The sequence below is a fragment of the Pinus tabuliformis genome, chromosome 1_2 (genome assembly GCF_031772625.1).
Source record: "Pinus tabuliformis cultivar Carrire ecotype Pingquan chromosome 1_2, CPIR1, whole genome shotgun sequence".
Lineage (NCBI taxonomy): Eukaryota > Viridiplantae > Streptophyta > Pinopsida > Pinales > Pinaceae > Pinus > Pinus tabuliformis.
The window spans coordinates 35110881-35130921 of NC_142298.1; positions in this window are offsets into that span (position 1 = coordinate 35110881).

Here is a 20041-nt window from a genome sequence, read left to right on the forward strand (position 1 = left end):
ATTTTAGTCTTTTCCTATAAGCAATAGATAAGATGAGAAGATGAGAAGACATACTTGTAGTTCTGCTTTCCTCTCGTCTCCTTTGTATCGATCATGTCGCTCCTTCCCGTACTTAATACGCTTGAGAAGTACATGTAAACACAAATAGAAAACAAATAATTGATCAAAGTAAAAGATCTATTGAATATAAGTGAATGGAATCAGATACATTTCACACATATAAGCATTATAAGACAATACGAACATATGGGAGAAAGGTTCAAATACTTTATTGAATAGAAGAAGGAATTACAACCATTGTGTCTAATTCAAAGTCATTCCTCCAGCTTGGATCCCATCCACATCACATCAAAAGCATGACAAAATTTTAGCATTACAATACTTTCTTCAAAGCCAATTCTCATAGCAACATTATCTCCTTACAATTCAACATAATCCAACCCTTGATCACTTAGATGAGTAGTAAATTTATAAGGAGATGAAGGAGGTTTTGTCATAAATGGTGGTATTGAATGGCCTTCCATATTAGAATTAGTTCCATGGAGGAAGGGATGAGAGGATAGGATGCATCTTAACTCATTCCTCATCCATTTTTGAGCTCATAGGAGTTGATAAGTGAGGGAACCTTCTAGATGACTCCAAAAGATAAGAATATTCCCCAAACCCTATGTGAATTTCGCTCAAACTCGCCCAGCACAGGTGAAAGGAAGCCTAGGTGCTCTGCGAAACACCCTGGCATGGACTTAACTACTCTGTAGCACACCCTTACATGGGCCTACCTGCGCTGGTCCCTCTAGAGGCATTCAAAGGGGTGACTTGTTTAGGGCATGTAGCAACTGAAATTAGGGTTTGATGAACCCTAAAACACTAATCTAGATAATGGGATTGATGTGCCCAAATGGATCTATAACACTCTGCCTTATCATATCCAAACCTGAAGATCCCATACCTCCATAGGGTTGCTCCTTCTGAGGCTATAATCCCTATAATCCTACATGATCTCCACTAGCTCAGTCCTGTAAGCATTCATCCTCCTGGATCAAACACCACTTGTGAAAATCCCACCAATCTCAGATATGCAACATCATGATCCGAGGAAGACTCTAGCCTACCATTCTCTAGTCCATCACATGAAGACATTTTAATCAACCTGATCTCATCCATGCCAAAGAAACCCTCGACTTGTCCCAACCATCCATGACAAATCAACGAAAGTCCATGATCAGCAATCTACCCTATGAAAAATTGTTGTTCACTGAGCTCACCACAAATCCATCAGAACACCCATCCCATCTCGCCATGTAACTTGTCAAGACCACATCTCCATGTCCTCAGCTAAACCCTCTGCTCCATGATCTAAACACCAACAACTCCCTCTAAGTTGCTTCGTTGTGCACACTATGATTCACTGTCCCTCAAAGTAGCTTAGATATGCTTTGATACCATGTTGAATTTCCACGATCTTGGGTCTAGGATAGAATATTAAAATATCTGACACTACCAAACCAAGAATCTCAATGATACTACTTTGCATAGCGGAATATAAGCAAAAGTAAATCACATATGCACAGAACATAGACAACTTTTTACAGTTTTCAACCCAACTTCGTTATATTAAACAACATATAATACAATAGTCTAGGGCTCTCGTACCAGGGATAATGGCCCTCATACATCCACTAGTACAAGATACAAATTGGGGCTTGGTGTCAATCCATTGACAACCAATCTACCCTCAACAAGATACTCCGATCATATGGTTTCCACATGCTCCCTTAGCTCCTCTCGGTCATACCCTGTACCTTCCCGATCCTTTAGCTCTTGTTTTGTAGTTGTTGCATCTATCAATGCTCCAAGTCCATTTGGCCACTGAACCTCAGCTCTCCAATATTCTCTCTAGTTTATCTTTCATCCATCAATGCATCAACACATCGAGACTCCTGTAGAGTTGTTCACAACTCCACTTATGAACAACTCTCAACTTCCCACTATTGCTTCTCAACTACTCGGGATCTTTAGCCCACTATAGTATTATGGCGCTGCACTGATGAAGACCAACATAGGGCACGAATGGTTGTCACCTATCAATGAAAGATGTCCATCTCCCATAATAAACACAGGCTAGGAGGATTTCCCATCATCTACTGTAGAAGTCCTTCTCCACACACAAGTCTCGGGCTCCACAAATTGCTCCTGGTTAATCAGACCCTTGAGCTCAACAACTGACTCTCTCGCAACTACCTTTGTCCATCAAGGTGTTTCTCACCAGGCTCCAACTTGGACACTATCACATTGTCTTCCAACAGACCATACGTGCCCAATCACATCCACACTTAGTCTTCTCTCACGCTGCCCTCGAATAGTGCACAAGAGACCAAGTCGACGATGTAGCATTTGTACCTAGTTAGGGCATCCCCACACTTAGGAGACCCTTACAAATGGTTTCCCACAGACTTCACCAATCTCCCTTTGCTCTGCAATAGATGAGTTATTGCACAAATATGGGCACATCAATATGTCCTTCACCTAGGACACCATCAACTCATCATCCAAGGGAACATCTGCAACACTCCTTGTTGCTTTCCTCTTTCCTTCCAATCTGATGTGTCTATTGTCACCTTGGTTGCTTGGTAGGCCTCCCAACAATCCATGTGGGATCCTCTAAACAACTCCTAAGGCCTCCTACAAGCTTCCCGTCAATCAAGAAGACATTTTCAAATCCTCTTGTTGGATCCTTGCATTGGGATATGTGCATTCACAAGACTAGTTAGGCCACACAACAACAACCCCAAACTACTATCCAATCATGGTGTAATCCTCTATCAAAGGCCTACTTCCTTTTCTATCCAAACAAGGTATCAAATTTTTTGCTTAGGGCTTGAGGACCTTCCTCACAACATCTTGCAGCACTCATGTACCAACAGCAAACAACCAGCCCTTAAACACATGGAGATGAACCTTCTGCTTGTTTTGGCCTTCCCTTGTTGACTACGGTTGAGTTAGGAGAGTACTCTTAGGCCTCTCATATCATCTAATTATTCCTACAACCCACTGTTGTAGCACCCAACTCCTGCGGCCTAGAACAGCACCATAACATACCATAATTCATGCCCAAATATACCAAAACTTACCTTTGTTTTGCTGCAGGTTCCTCTATTTATGGGCCTGCTCCTACACACTGAATTTTTGGACTATATCTATCCCTCCAACCACACTTCTACCCTCACTCTAGGGCTGCAGCATCCTTTATAATTATTGTATTGAACAGCGGGTTCTCCAACAAGGGTTTTCCCACAAAACCATCCCCAAAACATGTCCTAACTTGCTCTTAAAACACCCTAAGAAACTTGGCCTTCCTGCAAGATTTATTTGGCATCCAAACATTCACAAAGAGACCCAAACACAACCTATTATCCTTCACTAGAATCATCCCTAACCTATCACCCTAAAACAGAAGTAATCTCCTCCTTCTCGCCCTAATTGAGTTCCTCTCCATGTGCCTCCAAGATGATCAAATGCTCTCACACTCACCCTCTATTTATACACAAATGAGGGGCTTATCAAAATTTCATAATTAGGGGCTACCAACTATCATGGGCCTAAAAAACCTTAGGTCAGCCTACATACACACTTGCAAACCCATCATTAACCTTCAAAAATTCATAACTCCTCAATGACAACTCAGAATAGGATTATTCTCATTGCGTTAGAATCATCTTGCCGAGAGCTATCATCCTCATCCATCACATGTCGAAGACTCATCACTGTTTTTCCCCAAACATCTATGGGTGTAAAACCCTAGGTTTGGGTTCTAAGCCTATAAGACTACTTGTGGTGCTTTGACCTCCAACCCTCAAACACTAGGGCTCAGAGTACACAAATCAATAGATGAAACATTTTAAAGTACAATACAAAGGAATTCAAGTTACCAAAAAGAGAATGTATTCAAGGAGCTTGATGCATAGATTTGGAGGTAAGGTATGTTGCTTCTTTTTTTCTACATAATATTTAAGGATTTTATTGCATGCATGAGAAGCGTGAGAAGGAAAAAGTTGGAGATATTCGAAGATCGTACAATGATCTAACTCTAGATATGGTTGTGAATGTTAGCCCCTAACGATCAATGTTTCCAATGTCAATTATTTCCTTTTGTAGGGTCATGCCTTGTGATTTATGGATTGTTAGGGCCCATGCCATGTGAAGGGGCATTTGTGTTTGAGATCCCCTTGTTACAGGAGGGTTGTCACATACTTTGGATTTGAAGCATCCCATGGTGGACCTTTGTAGTGAATGAAATCAACAACAACAAATGATGGAAGCTCTAGGGGTCGAGAACCAGATGCATAGAAAATAGCAACAACTTTTCCAAGTGACCCATTAACAAGGCCTACTTCAACCCACAAGTTGCTTGTTAGAATGACTCATTTTCCAATTCATAGAATCACTTTTGCATCAAGTTTCTCATCCTATTGAGTGACGAAGGGAAATTGTTTCCTTTGCTCGACCTAGCAACGTGCAATTGGCATGTCCAATTTTTTGACCATGTTTTTATTGTGCATTGCAATATATTCATTAGTTGCATAGAGATGCATAGAATTGTCAAATGTTTGTTTCTAGTCTTGTGGAAGAATGGATTTTGTACATGCCATGAGAAGTTTCCAATCATCCAATGTAGGGGTTCACTTCGAAGGTTGGAGAGGAATTGGAAAAATGCAATTTGTTTAGGGCTTGTGCCCTGCTAGTGAAATATTGTTGAAAGCATGGCAATTGTATCGAAGCTCCACTAAAGAGCATTGCCGCGAGACGTGCCTACATACATTGGTGTATCTTCGACATGTGGTAATTTCCTGAAGTCACCTATAAGGATTACACAGCGGCCACCAAATGGGGTGTTTCTATTGGATGGGAATGCATATCTCAAACGTTCATCAATTTGAGCAAGCATTTTAGGACAAATGAAGCTCATCTTATCAATGAGAATGTACTTCACATGCAGGAGTTCTTCTTGAAGATTTAGTAGGGGCTGACCTTCCAAGGGTTTCATAAAAGAGACAGGGATGCGAAGGCTGGATTGTATTGTTAGTGCATTTATGTGGAATGTTGCAACACCAGTTGGAGCAAGTAAGAGTAGAGGGCTTTCTCTATTGGTAGAGTTGATTAGGAAGTAAATTTTGAGGCAATCAATTAGTGTTGGGTTGTGTTATAGTCTTTCCATGACTAGCCCACGTAGTTAACCGGGGGGTTAGAGGGGGGTAGAGCCCCCCTTCGTTGCGCCGATTGTGTAGTTGGGGGGGGGGGGGGGGGTCATAGGGGTTTTGAGGCATACCTGTAACCCCACTTCATGGGGTCTGGGGCAGCGCCCCATAAAATTTTGGTTTTGGACCCTATGTTAGGTTGCGCGGACCCACCTATGGTTTTGTTCATGATTTTCGCACATGTTTTTTGGACGCGATGGTTTTCGGTCCATGGTTTTGGACGCGATAGTTTTCGGTCCATGGTATTGGATGCTTCAGCATGTATAAATATGTATTATAACATTGAAAGGAACATAATGAGAAATCAAGCTGGTAGTCCCGGTTTTGGGATCCAGGGGAAAATCTATGTGTATATGTGTTTTATGTGTTATGCTCTCGCATTGTTTATTTTCTGTGTTTTAGAATTCATATGCAGGTAATTTCTATACAGGGTTAAAACCTACATTTGGTATCAGAGTTGTTTTGGCTTCAAGGGGATGCCTTTGTTGTTGAGGGGTTTCACTTGAGCCTGTGGTAGACCCTGTTCAGTGGGAGATCTGCAAGATCGATTCTGGTGGTGAAAGAAGATGGCGATCAGTGGAAAGATAGAGATCGAGAAATTTAATGGTCAGAGTTTTGAGTTGTGGAAACTCAAGATGGAGGATCTTATGGTGGATAAAGATCAGTGGATCGCGGTAGATCCGGGTACTAAACCAACGGGAGTGTCCGATGAAGAATGGAAGAATTTGGATCAGAAGGCAAAGAGCACAATACGATTGTGTGTCTCAAATTCAGTATTGTTGAATGTATCAAGGGAAGCTACGACGAAGGCTTTGTGGGACAAGTTAGGGACTTTGTACCAATCTAAGTCTCTGGTGAATAAACTGTTCTTATGAAAAAAGTTGTATAACCTGAGGATGAAAGATGGAGACTCAGTGACAGAGCATCTGAACGCATTTAATACTATGGTAAGTAAGTTAGCATCTGTTGATATTAAAATTTCATATGAAGATAAGTGCATCAGTTTGTTGTGTTCTCTACCAGATTCGTGGGATAGTCTGGTTATTGCAATAGGTAGCAATGTAACTGCCTTTCCGTTTGATGAAATAGTCTCATCCTTGCTGACAGAGGAGATGAGACAAAAAAATATGGAGAGCCAGAATGGTGATGCCTTGTCTGTACGAGGACGGTCCCCAAACAGAAACAAAAATAAGTCATTGAATGGGAGATCTAAATCTAGAGGGAGATCTAAATCTCCAAGAAAACCTGTAAAGGTGGTGTGCTGGAAATGCGGAAAGGAAGGGCACTACAAAAGGGACTTAAATCTAAAGTTCCTGATAAAGGAAAGGGATCTGATAATGCCCCTTCTGCAGAGGCGAAAACCACCTCAGATGAAGGTGGGGATGTGTACTTGGCTTCTTCAAGTACACATGTAGATCATGAGGCATGGTTGATTGACTCAGGTGCATCCTTTCACTTCACTCCCCATAGAGAGTGGTTCTGCGAGTATGAGAAATATGATGGTGGTGATGTCTTCTTATGGGATGATAGGAAGGCTAGAATCATTGGTCGCGGAAAAGTAAAGTTGAAGTTGCAAAGTGGAAGGGTTAGAACACTTCCAGGTGTTCGACATATTCCTTCATTGACCAGAAATCTGATTTTCTGTAAGCAAGTTGGATGATGCAGGTGTAAACACAATGTTTGAGAAGGATACCTGCAAAATGGTTCAGGGAGCACTGGTATTGATGCGGGAAGTTCAAATTGGAACTCTGTAGAAGTTGCATGGTAGCACTGTTATTGATGGGTGCAACAATTCTGTGGTTCCTAAAAGTGGAGCAGAAATCTTGTGGTCTCTGGAGAGAAGACCATGTTGTGGCATCAAAGGCTTGGACATATTGGAGAGAAGGGCCTTTGAATACTTCATGGTAAAGGTATGGTAGAAGGTATGAGTAATAACTCTCTGGATTTTGATTTCTGTGAAAATTGTGTATATGGGAAGTAGAATCGCGTGAGTTTCCCCTCTCGTAGTAAGAGGGCAAAACAGATATTAGAACTTGTGCACAGTGATGTGTTTGGACCTGTGAAGGTTCCATCACTAGGTAAGTTTGTGTATTATGTATCATTTATAGATGACTTCTCAAGGAATACATGGATATATTTCCTTAAGAAGAAATTTGAAGCCTTTGACAGGTTTAAAGAATTTAAGGCTCTCGTGGAAAATCAAACAGAGAAGAAGATAAAGGTGTTGAGGACTGATAATGGTGGAGAGTTTTGCAGCAAGGAATTTGAAGAATTCTGTAAGAAGTTTGGTATAGCACAACAGAAGACTACTCCATATACGCCTCAGCAAAATGGAGTTGCAGAAAGAATGAATAAGACGTTGATGGAAAGGGCAAGAAGCATGCTCAGTGGTGCTAGGTTAGGACAGGAATTCTGGGCAGAGGCGGTGGATATTGCATGTTACCTGGTCAATAGGTCACCTTCATCAGCGTTGGAGGATAAGACTCCAGAAGAGGTATGGATTGGTAAGAAACCCTCTCTTTCACATCTGAGGGTATTTGGATGTGATGCATATGTACATGTTCCAAAGGAGAAGCGAACCAAGTTGGATAGTAAATCTGAAAAGTGCATCTTTATTGGGTATAAGGATGGTTTAAAGGGTTATAAGCTTTGGAACCCAATAACAGGGAAGGTTGTGTACAACTGAGATGTGGTGTTCAGAGAGGTGAAAGACGCTATTAAACATGAAGTCAAACCAAAGGAACCTGAGAAGATAGAGTTTGAGCTAAAGGAGGAAGAATCAGACTCTACAACAGAGGAGGAATCAGAAGATGAAGAGCCACAAACTCCAGCTGTGAGAAGATCAGTTCAAGAAATAAGGCAGCCAGAAAGGTATAGTCCATCTGCTTTCTGTTCAAATTTTGCTTTGTCTGTTACTGATGATGATCCCAGAACTGTGAAAGAAGCAGTGGATTCAGAGGATGGAAAACTCTGGAAAGAGGCCATGGTTGATGAAATGGCATCTTTGCACAAAAATGAGGCTTGGGATCTGGTGAAGTTGTCGACTGGAAGGAAACCCATTGGCAGTAAATGGGTGTTCAAAAAGAAGACAAATGCAGAAGGAAAAGTAAAGAAATACAAAGCTCGGTTGGTAGTAAAAGGTTATTCCCAGGTGTCGGGAATTGATTTTGGTGATATTTTTTCTCCTGTTGCCAAGGTAACTTCTATTAGATTACTTTTATCTGTTGTTGTTGCTTTTGATTTTGAGGTAGAACAAATGGATGTGAAGACAACATTTCTTCACGTGGATCTCGAAGTAGAAATCTACATGAAGCAACCTAAAGGCTTTACGGTGAAGGGTAAGAAAGAACTGGTATGCAAGTTAAAGAAGTCTCTGTATGGGTTAAAACAGTCACCAAGGATGTGGTATCATAAATTTGATACATTTACACGAGGACTTGGATTCACCAGAAGCAAAGCAGATCACTCTGTGTATTTTAAATTAATTGGTGATCGTGTTATTTATCTGGTCTTGTATGTGGATGATATGTTGCTGGTTGGAAATGACAAAGAAATTATCCACGATTTAAAGACCCAATTGTCCTCCAAATTCGACAAGAAATATATTGGTGCTGCAAACTATATTTTGGGCATGGACATTAAAAGAGATCGAGCAAAGAGGAAGCTCTGGTTAAACCAGAGGAAGTATGTCGAGACAATACTGCAGAGGTTTAATATGCAGAATAGTAAATTGGTGAAGGTTCCTATTCCTGTAGGTGTGAGGTTATCTGCGGAACAATGTCCCAAGACACAAGAAGAGGAAGAGGACATGTCTCGTGTTCCATATGCAAGTGCAGTTGGTAGCCTGATGTATGCAATGGTCTGTATTAGACCAGAAATTGCACATGCAGTGGGAGTATTGAGCAGGTTTATGTCAAAACCAGGGAAGGAGCACTAGACAGCAATGAAGCGAGTTTTCAGGTATTTGTGTGGCACTCGTGATTATGGTTTGTGCTACCAAGGAAGACCAAGATTGGACATAGTGTTGGATATTCATGGCTTTGTTGATGCAGACTGGGCTGGAGATCTGGATCAGAGAGGATCTACGAGTGGGTATGTGTTTAACCTATTTGGAGTGCAGTCAGTTGGATGAGTAAGAAACAATCTATAGTGGCACTATCAACTACAGAGGCATAATATATGGCAGCCACTCATGCAAGCAAGGAAGCAGTTTCGTTGTAGAGATTGTGTTCAAATATGGGGTTAATACAGGGAGCTATAAGGATAGACTGTGACAGCCAAAGTGAAATTTTCTTGGCAAAGAACCCTGCATATCATTCAAAGACAAAGCACATTGATGTTCAGTATCACTTTGTGAGGGATATGATAGAAGACAAAAAGGTGTTTCTGGTAAAGGTGGACACTTTGAATAATATTGCAGATGCATTGACAAAATCTGTGAGCTCTGAGAAGTTCCCTTGGTGTAGAGAGACAATGGGTGTTTCAGGGCTGGAAAAATGACTAAGCTCTCTTGTGGCCCCCTTCGTTGTGCCGATTGTGTAGTGGGGTGGGGGGGGGTCATAGGGGGTTTGAGGCATACTCGTAACCCCACTTTATGGTTTCCGGGGTAGCGCCCCAGAAAATTTTGGTTTTGGACTCTATGTTAGGTTGGGCGGACCCACTTATGGTTTTGTGCATGATTTTCGCACATGTTTTTTGGACGCGATGGTTTTTATTCCATGGTATTGGATGCTTCGGCATGTATAAATATGTATTATAACATTGAAAGGAACATAATGAAAAATCAAGCTGGTAGTCCCGGTTTTGGGATCCAGGGAAAAATCTTTGTGTACATGTGTTTTATGTGTTATGCTCTCGCATTATTTATTTTCTGTGTTTTAGAATTCGTATGCAGGTAATTTCTGTACAGGGTTAAAACCTATAATTAGAAAAGACTTGTCAGTGTCATCAGTGCCTTGGATGAGCATATTTGGCGGTGTGGTGGAGGCATTGCTTGAAAAGTGGGTAAAAATGATATTGAAAGCCATGCTTTGGCTTGGGGACAAGGAGGAAAGGGAGTGTGGATTTGGAGAGGGGAGTTGGCAAAGTTGTGTGGAGGAGCAGTTGAATTCTATGAAGCGAATGGCCATCTCTTGCAAGTGTGAAGGGATAATAGAATGGGCCCAATATGGTTTGAATCGAAATCACGGTGCCTAAGCATGTTAAAGTCATCAAGGAGGATGTTTTTACCTGGGTGGAGTTGAGAAAGGAATTGTCATTCATCTAAGTCCATGTCGTGGTGGGAGCACATTTCAAGATTAGAGTCACCGGTAAAGTCAGGGAGAGGAAACTCTACAGGTGCATGATGGACATGCCATGCACAATATGTGTTTTTAATTTGTTCCTAATGTGCAACAATTGCCTCGTCGATTTTCTAATGTCATCAGGTAGTTTGTGAAAAGGGTAGTACAAGAGTAGTTCACTCCAGCAAAATTATATATAGCATTATGAATCTTGATATAGGGTGGGGGTGTACTGAAGAATGACGTGTACGGCCATTGAAGAGAAGATGTGTTTCCATGGTGATGTCTTTCGACGGGAGGAGAACGACCAGGACCGTGCAACTTAAATAAGAGACAATGACTCAAGTGAATGAGGTCTTTGCATGTATGAAGTGATGAAGGGTGTTTTTGGAAGATGGCCATCCAAGTTTTGTGAAACACGTTTGAAAACATTTCTCTTAACATTTAGGGAGACAAAAGAATGGTTGCATTGTGTTAGCGAGAGTTTTCAGAGCATGTGGCATGTTTCTTGTGCACCAATGTCTCTATAAACAATTAGTTCGTTTAGGAGTTTGTGAATGATGGTGAAAATAGGGGCATCGAGGGGAGAACTTTAATCAAGGCATGCAAGAATTTGGTGGTAACTTTTAGAATTTGACTTTGCTTTCGCCACATACTTCGAGATGTAGTTCAAAACAACATGATGTGAGAGAAAAGGATGGCAATCAATGTTGGCCTTCCATATCGCAAGCATGTGAGGGTTGTGGATGTTAATCCTGTCATCATTTCTAGCAGGAATATATGTTTTCCATCTGAAATCATCGATGTGCATAGAAGAGGATTTGTGCAACTCCCAAGGGACTCCATAGCGACAAGTTGTAGAGTTATTTATTTTGTGAAGGCATGTAGAGGAATGACAATTTGTGTGCCTTTGGACATAGTTCACAAGTTCCTCGTAGTCTTGGAGCTCTTTGGAAGTGAGGATTTCATTTGTTGCAAGGAGGTAGGGATCACAAATTGTTGATCAATGTATTCCTAGACTTATTTGTTGGAGGGGGAAAGGGTTCCGAGTAGTAACGTATGTATCGAAGAAAGACTTGGCAGCAGCAATGCTTGCGATGTTAGTCCAGTCGAGGTCGTCCACATCAAGTGTGTTTTCCAACCATAGAAAACCATGTATATGTGCAGTGCCTATATGTTTCAATTCATACCTGAGCAAATACGACGAGAAGAAGAGGAATGCATGCAAAAACTATACATAAAGGATAGAAGACAAATAATGGTATATTAATACCTGCAGCAATAGTCCTTTACAAGGAAACATTTTAGTATGACCTCTTTTGAGAATATTATGAATCTACAATGGATGTATTAAGAGGCATGATGTGGTTTTCCAACAATGTTTTGGATTCTCCAAAGAGGTTGATCATGTGCATTGGATGGAGGATTAGAAGGCATCGCCATATGCAAGTCATGCCATTTGTTATCAGTTGCACTTAGTGTCAAAAAGAAGGTAAGGTTGCCTTGTTGAATGATCATGTCACTAAGTCCCCCTTTATACCTGGTCCAAAAGGTGTGGCTCCCTTGAAGGGATGAGTCAAAGCACATAATCTGGTCTAGGATGGTCAAAGGAGGCACTTGTTGAAGGTTGTGGCGAAGGTTTGCAACGATTGTCAACAAGTTATTCACAAGGTCTCTTTTAATGAAGACAAGCACAAGTTCCTGGTTATGATGGCGCATTATAAGGTTGTATAAGTAATAGTGAAATCTAGGATGTTGGCCAAAGCAATTATCATGATAGTGCATTAGATCCAAAGCATATTATTGCATATCAAATTTTGCAATTCTTAGTTGGTTAATCATGGTAGACCTTGTTAGAGTCGGTCTGGTCAGCCCCGTCAGAGATAAAAACTCGTTATGCATTTCATTTTTAGGTGTCCCGCTCCATTCATTCAGCTGCATTCCGCTAGGGGCATGCCATGATCTGACGAAGAAGGTCATGCTAGTCATTTCCCCTCATGTCTGGCTCCTGTTGGCTTAGGTCTTTGGTCAATGATCACAAAAGTCCATGACAGTCAAGGTCTGGTCCTTTGATGGACAAAGGTCATTTTCGATCATTAGGTCTAGGGATTTATCAGTTTGGTCTTTAAATATGTCCAGTAAAGCCATGCAGGCCAGAGTGGTGCCCGTGTAAAGTGATGATTCACAGAGTTTCATCATCATATTGATAAACTTCGACTGTTCTTCAAAACTCTGTTTTGAAGAAAAGTCAAAAAGTGTTATTGGTGACAAAATTTTCAAAAAGGTCTCTAGTTGATTTCTTCAAGTGCAGTCATGGTTTCCATGGCCAAATGTCCTGTCAAGCAATCCCTGCAAAGAGTGCCGAAAATTTCATCGCTTGAGCCAAAATTCAGAGGAAAAGTGAAAATCAGAGTTGTTTTAAAGTCCGTGAAAAAGTGTCAAACATGACATTAGAAAAGTGGGTTTTTTGAAAAAGCAAAATTTAAAATCATGACCTCCAAGTCTTATACACAAGTTTCCATCACAAACCAAACCCATTGTGCGATCAAAGGCATAGGGAAAATGTTGCAAGGTCGTGGAGTGTGAAATCGCACGATTTGGAGCAGTTTGGAAGAGGTTTCACGGGCGCGGCGCACACAGAGCCTGCCCGCAGTGCTTTTTTATAACTGGCGCAGCACACACCCAAAGCGCAGCGCACTCAGTTTTGCGCGCGACGCACACAGACGAAGGGCCATAAACAGTGCCAAACTCCCTCAAATCTTTTGTGAAGCCCATCAAATTGCAAGGTAGGCTCTATAACATCACTTGCTCCTCAAATTTTATAGATGATATGGTGGTTTTATGCCTATGATTGAAATGCAACAAAACTCATAAAGCAACCACAAGAAAACACAAAGGGCCATTTTTGCTAGGGTTGTGTAATTGTGTTGTTGCTGCCAAGGCTTTATTTTCCCTACCTTACCCCTATTCCTTATTCCCCTATGCCATTTTTCCTATTATCACTACCCTAACACTACCAAACTCATATTCCCTTTCCCTTCCCCCTATTGCTCAATTAAAACCCCAAACCCTAACCTGTCAAAATACCCAAAACCCCTACATATCCCTAAACAAAATTCTCCCTATAACCCCTATTCCCATTACATTACTCCCCTCCTAATACTCCCTTTGTTTCATTGTTCCCCTTGGTGGCAGATATCACAAACAACACCCAACTTCACCATCATCAAAGGGGCAGCCTAAATACAGTTTATAAACAGCAGTCATGGCATTTGAGGGTTCATCAGAGTATGAGGTGGAAACTCACAGTGATACAGCTTCAGGAGAACAGGCCCCCAAGAGACATCACAGGAGTGGAAAACATGTTAGGGATGAGCCAAACACCCTCACCGAATTGCAGGCATGCCCTCTTGCTATGTCATGTTTCCAGCACCTAGCATGTTTTGAATTTTGTCAAAGGGTGGCCAATGTTAGATTTCATCATGAGTTGGCCCATCTTTTTGTGCTTCACCTACATGGAGGTTAGTCTATCTTGGCCGGGGTCACCTTCACATTGACACCCGAAACTATCTCAGTGGCAACGGGCATACCAAATGTTGGAGAACAGTGGCATAAGAAGAAGAAGGTGGATAGGCATCATTATGAGCCTTACATTAAGGCCAGTTGTTTGAGGCATCTCACAAGAGTCTTCCCATTCAGATTTTTGAAAGATGAGTATGCTCCGCTCATGAAATTGATCATGAAGTACTTCAGTTGTGAGGGGAGGTTTTCCCGCCTATATGCCTATCACATCAAGTTGCTCATGCACTCTACCAGGGTGCGGATGATGAACCTCCCATTTTTGGTTTGTGGGAACATAGAGAGGATGAAAAATTTCATGCAGCATAAGACCCCTTAGCAGCAGCTCAACAGTGTTTATCACTTTTCTCTTATCCGGATTTTGGTGGATCATCAGTTGGGATTGCAGGGCATTTCTTGGGAGGACTTCATCTCCCGTGACTTCTTCAGCACTCCACAGGTAGTATCAGAGGCAGAGCATGAAATAGGTGGTCCTTCTCATCAGTATGAGTGCCATGAGGCTGCTACTAGGCCAGTATTCATCACCTATCAGAGAGGCAGTAGACATTTGTTTGCAACAGCCAAGCGAGTGTTATCTCCACCCGGGGTGGAAGGGGCCTCGCTTCCTACATCGACGACACAGGAACAGGACAAAGGTAAGGAGCCCATGCATGATGAGGGGCCTTCAGGTGAGCCATCAAGTGAACGAGAGACAAAATTCGTTCTCCTTCATGATGATGAGATAGATACAGAACCTACAAATGCAGAGCTTAGAGAGATCATCCAGGAGCAGCAATCAGTGATTGAGGCCTTATCCCTTGACTTGGAGAGGGCTAAGTGGAACATGACGTACCTGGAGCAGAGAAACAAACAGCTAGAGGATCAGCGAGCGATCATGGAGCTACAAAACATTCAAGAGCATCGCCAAGCTGCACAAAGAAGAAGAATTGAGCTCACATCATTGGAGCAAGAGATCAATGAGGACCGGGAGGCCTATCTTGAGAGTGTTAACATGCACTTGGAGAGGCTACTAGACAAAGCCGACAAGGACCATGCCTTGCTGAGGCACATGGCTTATCATTACAGGACACGAAATATGAGTGCAAAGGCCCGAATAAGGAGCTTGAAGGCAAAATTACAAAAGAGGCAAAAGAGGCAAAAGAGATAGATTGACTTTGAAGGGTCCAAAGTAGTGTGGCGCACATAGGAAAAATTGTCAAATTTGCTTCCGTTTCGCGAAATTTCAATTCGCAACTTCTCCAACTGGGCCCGCTCATCTACATTTCGGTTTTTTGGCACCTAAGGCGGCATTTAAAGTGTTTTCTCTCCAGATTGGCTCCTATCCAAGTGGCGAAGGAAGGCAAACGGTCACCCAAGCCATTTGTCATGTTTGTAACGCTACACCTGTAGCTGATGGTTGGCTCTTCATCTCCATTTTGTAATGATTCGAGTAACTCCCCAACCCTTGGGCGTTCTATCTCTTCATGTCACATTCTATATATTGTATGCAAACCATTTGCAAAGGGTTGGTTGGCTTATAACTTCTGGGAGACTGTGGGAAAGAAACTCTATTTCTTCACAATATATTTTGACAAAGAATTAATGAAAGGCAGCGGCTCTGTTTCATGAGATTCATGTGGTTGTGAGTGTAGCAAATGTGTCTCTTATGTTTTCATATGTATTTCGTTATGTTTCATAATTCAATTCATGTTCATTTCCAGTGAAATTTTCTGAGTTAGATAAGGTAGAATTCAATTTTATTGCTCTGCCTGAGGGAAAATTTCATGTTCAGTGTTCTTCTTCTGTTGAAAAGGATTCATGTTCCTATGCCCTTTTCACTCTCATAAACAATTTCTCCATTCCGCGTTATTTCAAACCAAATTGCTACACTTTCCACCTGCCTTGCCTCACGAAGTAATCTGTGCCTTCGTATTAAATTCTCTGTTCATTGCTATCCGTTGGTCTCATAACATCCCAGAAGCTCAGTCATTCATAAAAATTGTTTCTTGTATCCATATTCACTTACTAGCCTAAGATAAAAATTTCACTGTAAGTCATCTCAGACCGTTTCGTTTATACATTCACTGAGCGTGACTCGGAGAGAGCCCTCTCCTGCTCTGGTAGGGCTAGCTACCAGACTGAGCGTGATTTGTGGTTACCCTAAATTTTTCCTTCCTTCAGCCTAGGGCAGATTTAGGTGCTAACATAGTGGCGACTCCGTTGGGGAACTGAAATCAAATCCCCTTATTTCTTAATAATTCTAAGCTTCCGGATGATGAGTTTAGGATTGGATAGGCTGAGTAAGTTGGTTGTGTCCTGTGATTTTTCTCAATAGCACGCTGGCTTCGAGACGATATACCAGAGCCAATCCAGACCCGGATCCTCCTCATATTTACGAAAACCCCAATTTGATTCCGAGACTCCTTCGTCAAGAGAGCACCATAACTCCCGTGTTCAAATCCCATTCATGTCCTGACATTTTTGAGTATCTTGAAGAGCTTGAGTTTGACAAACGGTTTGAAATATCATTGTTTGAGTATAAATCCGAAAGGGTTGTTGATTATACTGTCCCCAATCTGTAATTTCTTGTAGATCTAGAAACCGAAAGAGCTAATCGGTTAATTGATAATTATATTGTGACACAGCCTCAAACTCCAATTGCTAGCCCCTTACAAACTGTGAAAACTCCTCCAACACCTCCAAGGCCAAATCCACCAAGAGTGATGGCTGCCCCTTTTTCACCCCTTGTTCTGCCTCAAGTTCTAGATGACATGCCCACAGATTATCAAAGTAAAATCTCGTTTTTTGATGGCACTCCTAACAACATTATTGCCCAGCAACATGTGGACAAAATGGCAGACTTCTATGAACTTCATGAGATAGATGCGGAGAATGTGGCAATGAGACTCTTTGTACAAACATTTGCAGGTGAAGTGAGGAAATGGTTCAGAGGTTTGCCGATAGCACGTATCACTACCTTGGCTGAACTACAAAGACAATTTTTAAATCGATGGGAAGTGAAAATGAATCCTCTTCAAATTCTGGCTGAATATGAGAAAATTAAACAAAACACTGGTGAGTCAGTCCAATATTATTGTGTTAGATTCAATACAGTTCATAACGAAATTCCAGATCATCTAAAGCCACCTGTGGGACTGGCTATGATGAAATTTCCAGATGGTTTTGACGCTGATATGGCCTACCAATTAATAGAGAGAGAACCGGCCACAATGGAAGACATGCAGAAAATCGCAGTCAGCGTTGAAGCAAATCTGCTCTCCAAGAGAGCTAGAGCGAAAGCAGAAAAGAAAGTCACGGTTAAGGAAGAGTCTTCTTCAATGGATCAATTACTCAAAAAGGTAGAGCAGATGCTTGAAAGGGTGAAGCTCGACAAACCTGAGCCACAAGTTAGAAATCCTAACTTCCGTGGCCAGCAGCAACAGCCACAATATAGAATAAGACAAAGAGATCAGCGCACCCAAGAGCAGACAGCACAACAGCCAGTACAGACACCTTTGCAGCAAAATTTTTTGCATGGACTGGAGTCAGATGAGGATGGAAATGTACTAGGTGAAGAAAACCACCTATTTACTCCAGATGAGCTGCCTACTTACATTACCGAAGAAGAGGAGTGTGCAGTGAGCTCAGCTGCACACAAAGATGCAGATTTCATTCTAGCAAGTGACATTGTTTTACAAGAAGAATCAGAGGAGTATCAAAGGGGATATATGAATGCTCTGTCCGCACAGCAGCAGCGATATTCACTTAGAAACAGAGATGTGCCGGCCAAACCAATTCAGAAAAAGAAGGATGTTGAAGCATCAAAGAATGATTCATCAGTTTCACAAAGGAAAGGAAAGGAGGCGGTTGGTCTGGAGAGCAGCAAATCAACATCAACAGAACAATCACATCAGCAAGTTGCATCAAAAGAAAAGGAAAAGAAAGAAATCCCAGTCAAAAAGGTAGAAAAGATTCCCACTTTTAACTTAGAGAATGAGATTTCCAAATTAAAAGTATCCATCCCCTTGACTGAAATAATGAAGAACAGCAGTTATAGAGGACAAATATCTAAGATGTTGAATTTGGACCCAATGTCTGACATGGTGAATGTTGAAGACAATCAACCTGAAATGATTTTTGGACCAGCATCGAATGGTGAGTCTCCTGATAGTGATGTGCCACCCTTTTATATCAGTTTAATAGTGCATGATTTTGTGTTACATAATGCCATGTTCGATTCCGAAGCTTCTCACAATCTCATGCCCAAGGCTATCATGGATAAGCTCGGTCTGGACATCACTCGGCAATACCACGATCTCTATTCATTTGATTCCAGCAGAGTGAGATGTATAGGACTCATCAAAGACTTGGTTGTGAGTTTGGATCGGCTTCCCATGAAAAATGTTTTGATGGACGTGGTTGTAGCAGATATTCCTCCAAGGTTTGGCATGCTTCTTTCCAGGTCTTGGGTAGCGAAATTGAAAGGGACACTACAGCTAGATTTCTCCTATGCAACGATCACGGTGTTTGGACAAATGAGGAAATTGTACCGGGAACAAAAAATGAAATATATGATCACAAGCGAGGAGAAACCAATAAATCATCCAATTAACTATGTACATACAGATTTAGAGTCTTTTGTTTTGTACTCAGATAATTTAAATGATATAGATAGTCGGGTAGTAGAAGCAGATGATATTCCGGAAATAACAGAAAATTTCAGAGAAATTTTAAAGAAAGAAGGACAAGAACAGCAGAACAATGTTGGGCAATAAGCTGAAAGTAATGGACAGCAAGCAAACAAGGCACAGCAAACAGATTTCCAGCACTTGCAAGAGGAGGAAGAAGGTTTGTGGACCATGGATTTTGATGGAGCAGTGGGAAATGATGGCGCTGGAATTGGAATTTGGGTACGCAGTCCCTTCTCCGCCCCAAACAAAGTGCCTAGTAGCGTGAGGGTTTGCTCCTACAAGTTGGCTTTTGAGTGTTCAAACAATGACGCTGAATATGAAGCTCTGATTGCTGGCCTGAAGATTCTAAGAAAGTTGAATGCTAAGAGGATTTCGATATATGGCGACTTCGAATTGGTAATAAAGTAGGTCAGAGGCGAGTATCAAGCAAAGCATCCTAGGATGCGGGCCTATCGTAATGCAGTTCTAGACATTCTAAAATTATTTTCAGAATACACCTTGACATGTGTGCCTCGTATACAAAATAGTATTGCTGACGCTCTTGCCAAGGAAGCAAGTAGTTTGAAGATCCCCATGAATTCCAGCAATAAATTCGAAATCCATGTCAAGCATCGTCCAACCATTCCAAACAATCAGAGATATTGGCAGGTGTTTCAAGATGATGAGGAGATTAAATATTTTCTGCAAAACAAAGGCAAGTTCAAAGAAACCTCAATAGATGTAGAAAATAACGATGGTAAAGGGAATGGTACAGATGAAGTGCAGATCAATGAAATGGACGTGTTACAGTTGAAGAATAACGTTATTCCTAAAGGCTTGATGCCTTTAGAATAAGTTTTTGATCAAGATGATGTAGCCTGCAAGCCAACATTGCAGCCAACAGAGAAGGGTGTAGAAGAGGTCAACATCGGAATAGTTGCCAATCCTAAGTTGGTAAAATTGTCCAAAGCCTTGCCGCCAAAGATCAAGGACAAATACATTAGTTTGTTGGCTTCATTTGCAGATGTGTTTGCTTGGGACTATTCTGATTTAAAGACCTATGATACCAATATAATTCAGCACACGATACCCATCAAGCCCAATCAAAAACCATTCAGACAAAAGTTGAGAAGGATAAATCCAAAGTTGCTGCCATCTATTGAAAAGGAGGTAAACAGGTTGTACAAATCAGGGATCATTGTGCCCATCAGATTTTGAGATTGGATATCTAACTTGGTGCCCGTACGAAAGAAGACAGGTGAGATCCGCTTATGCA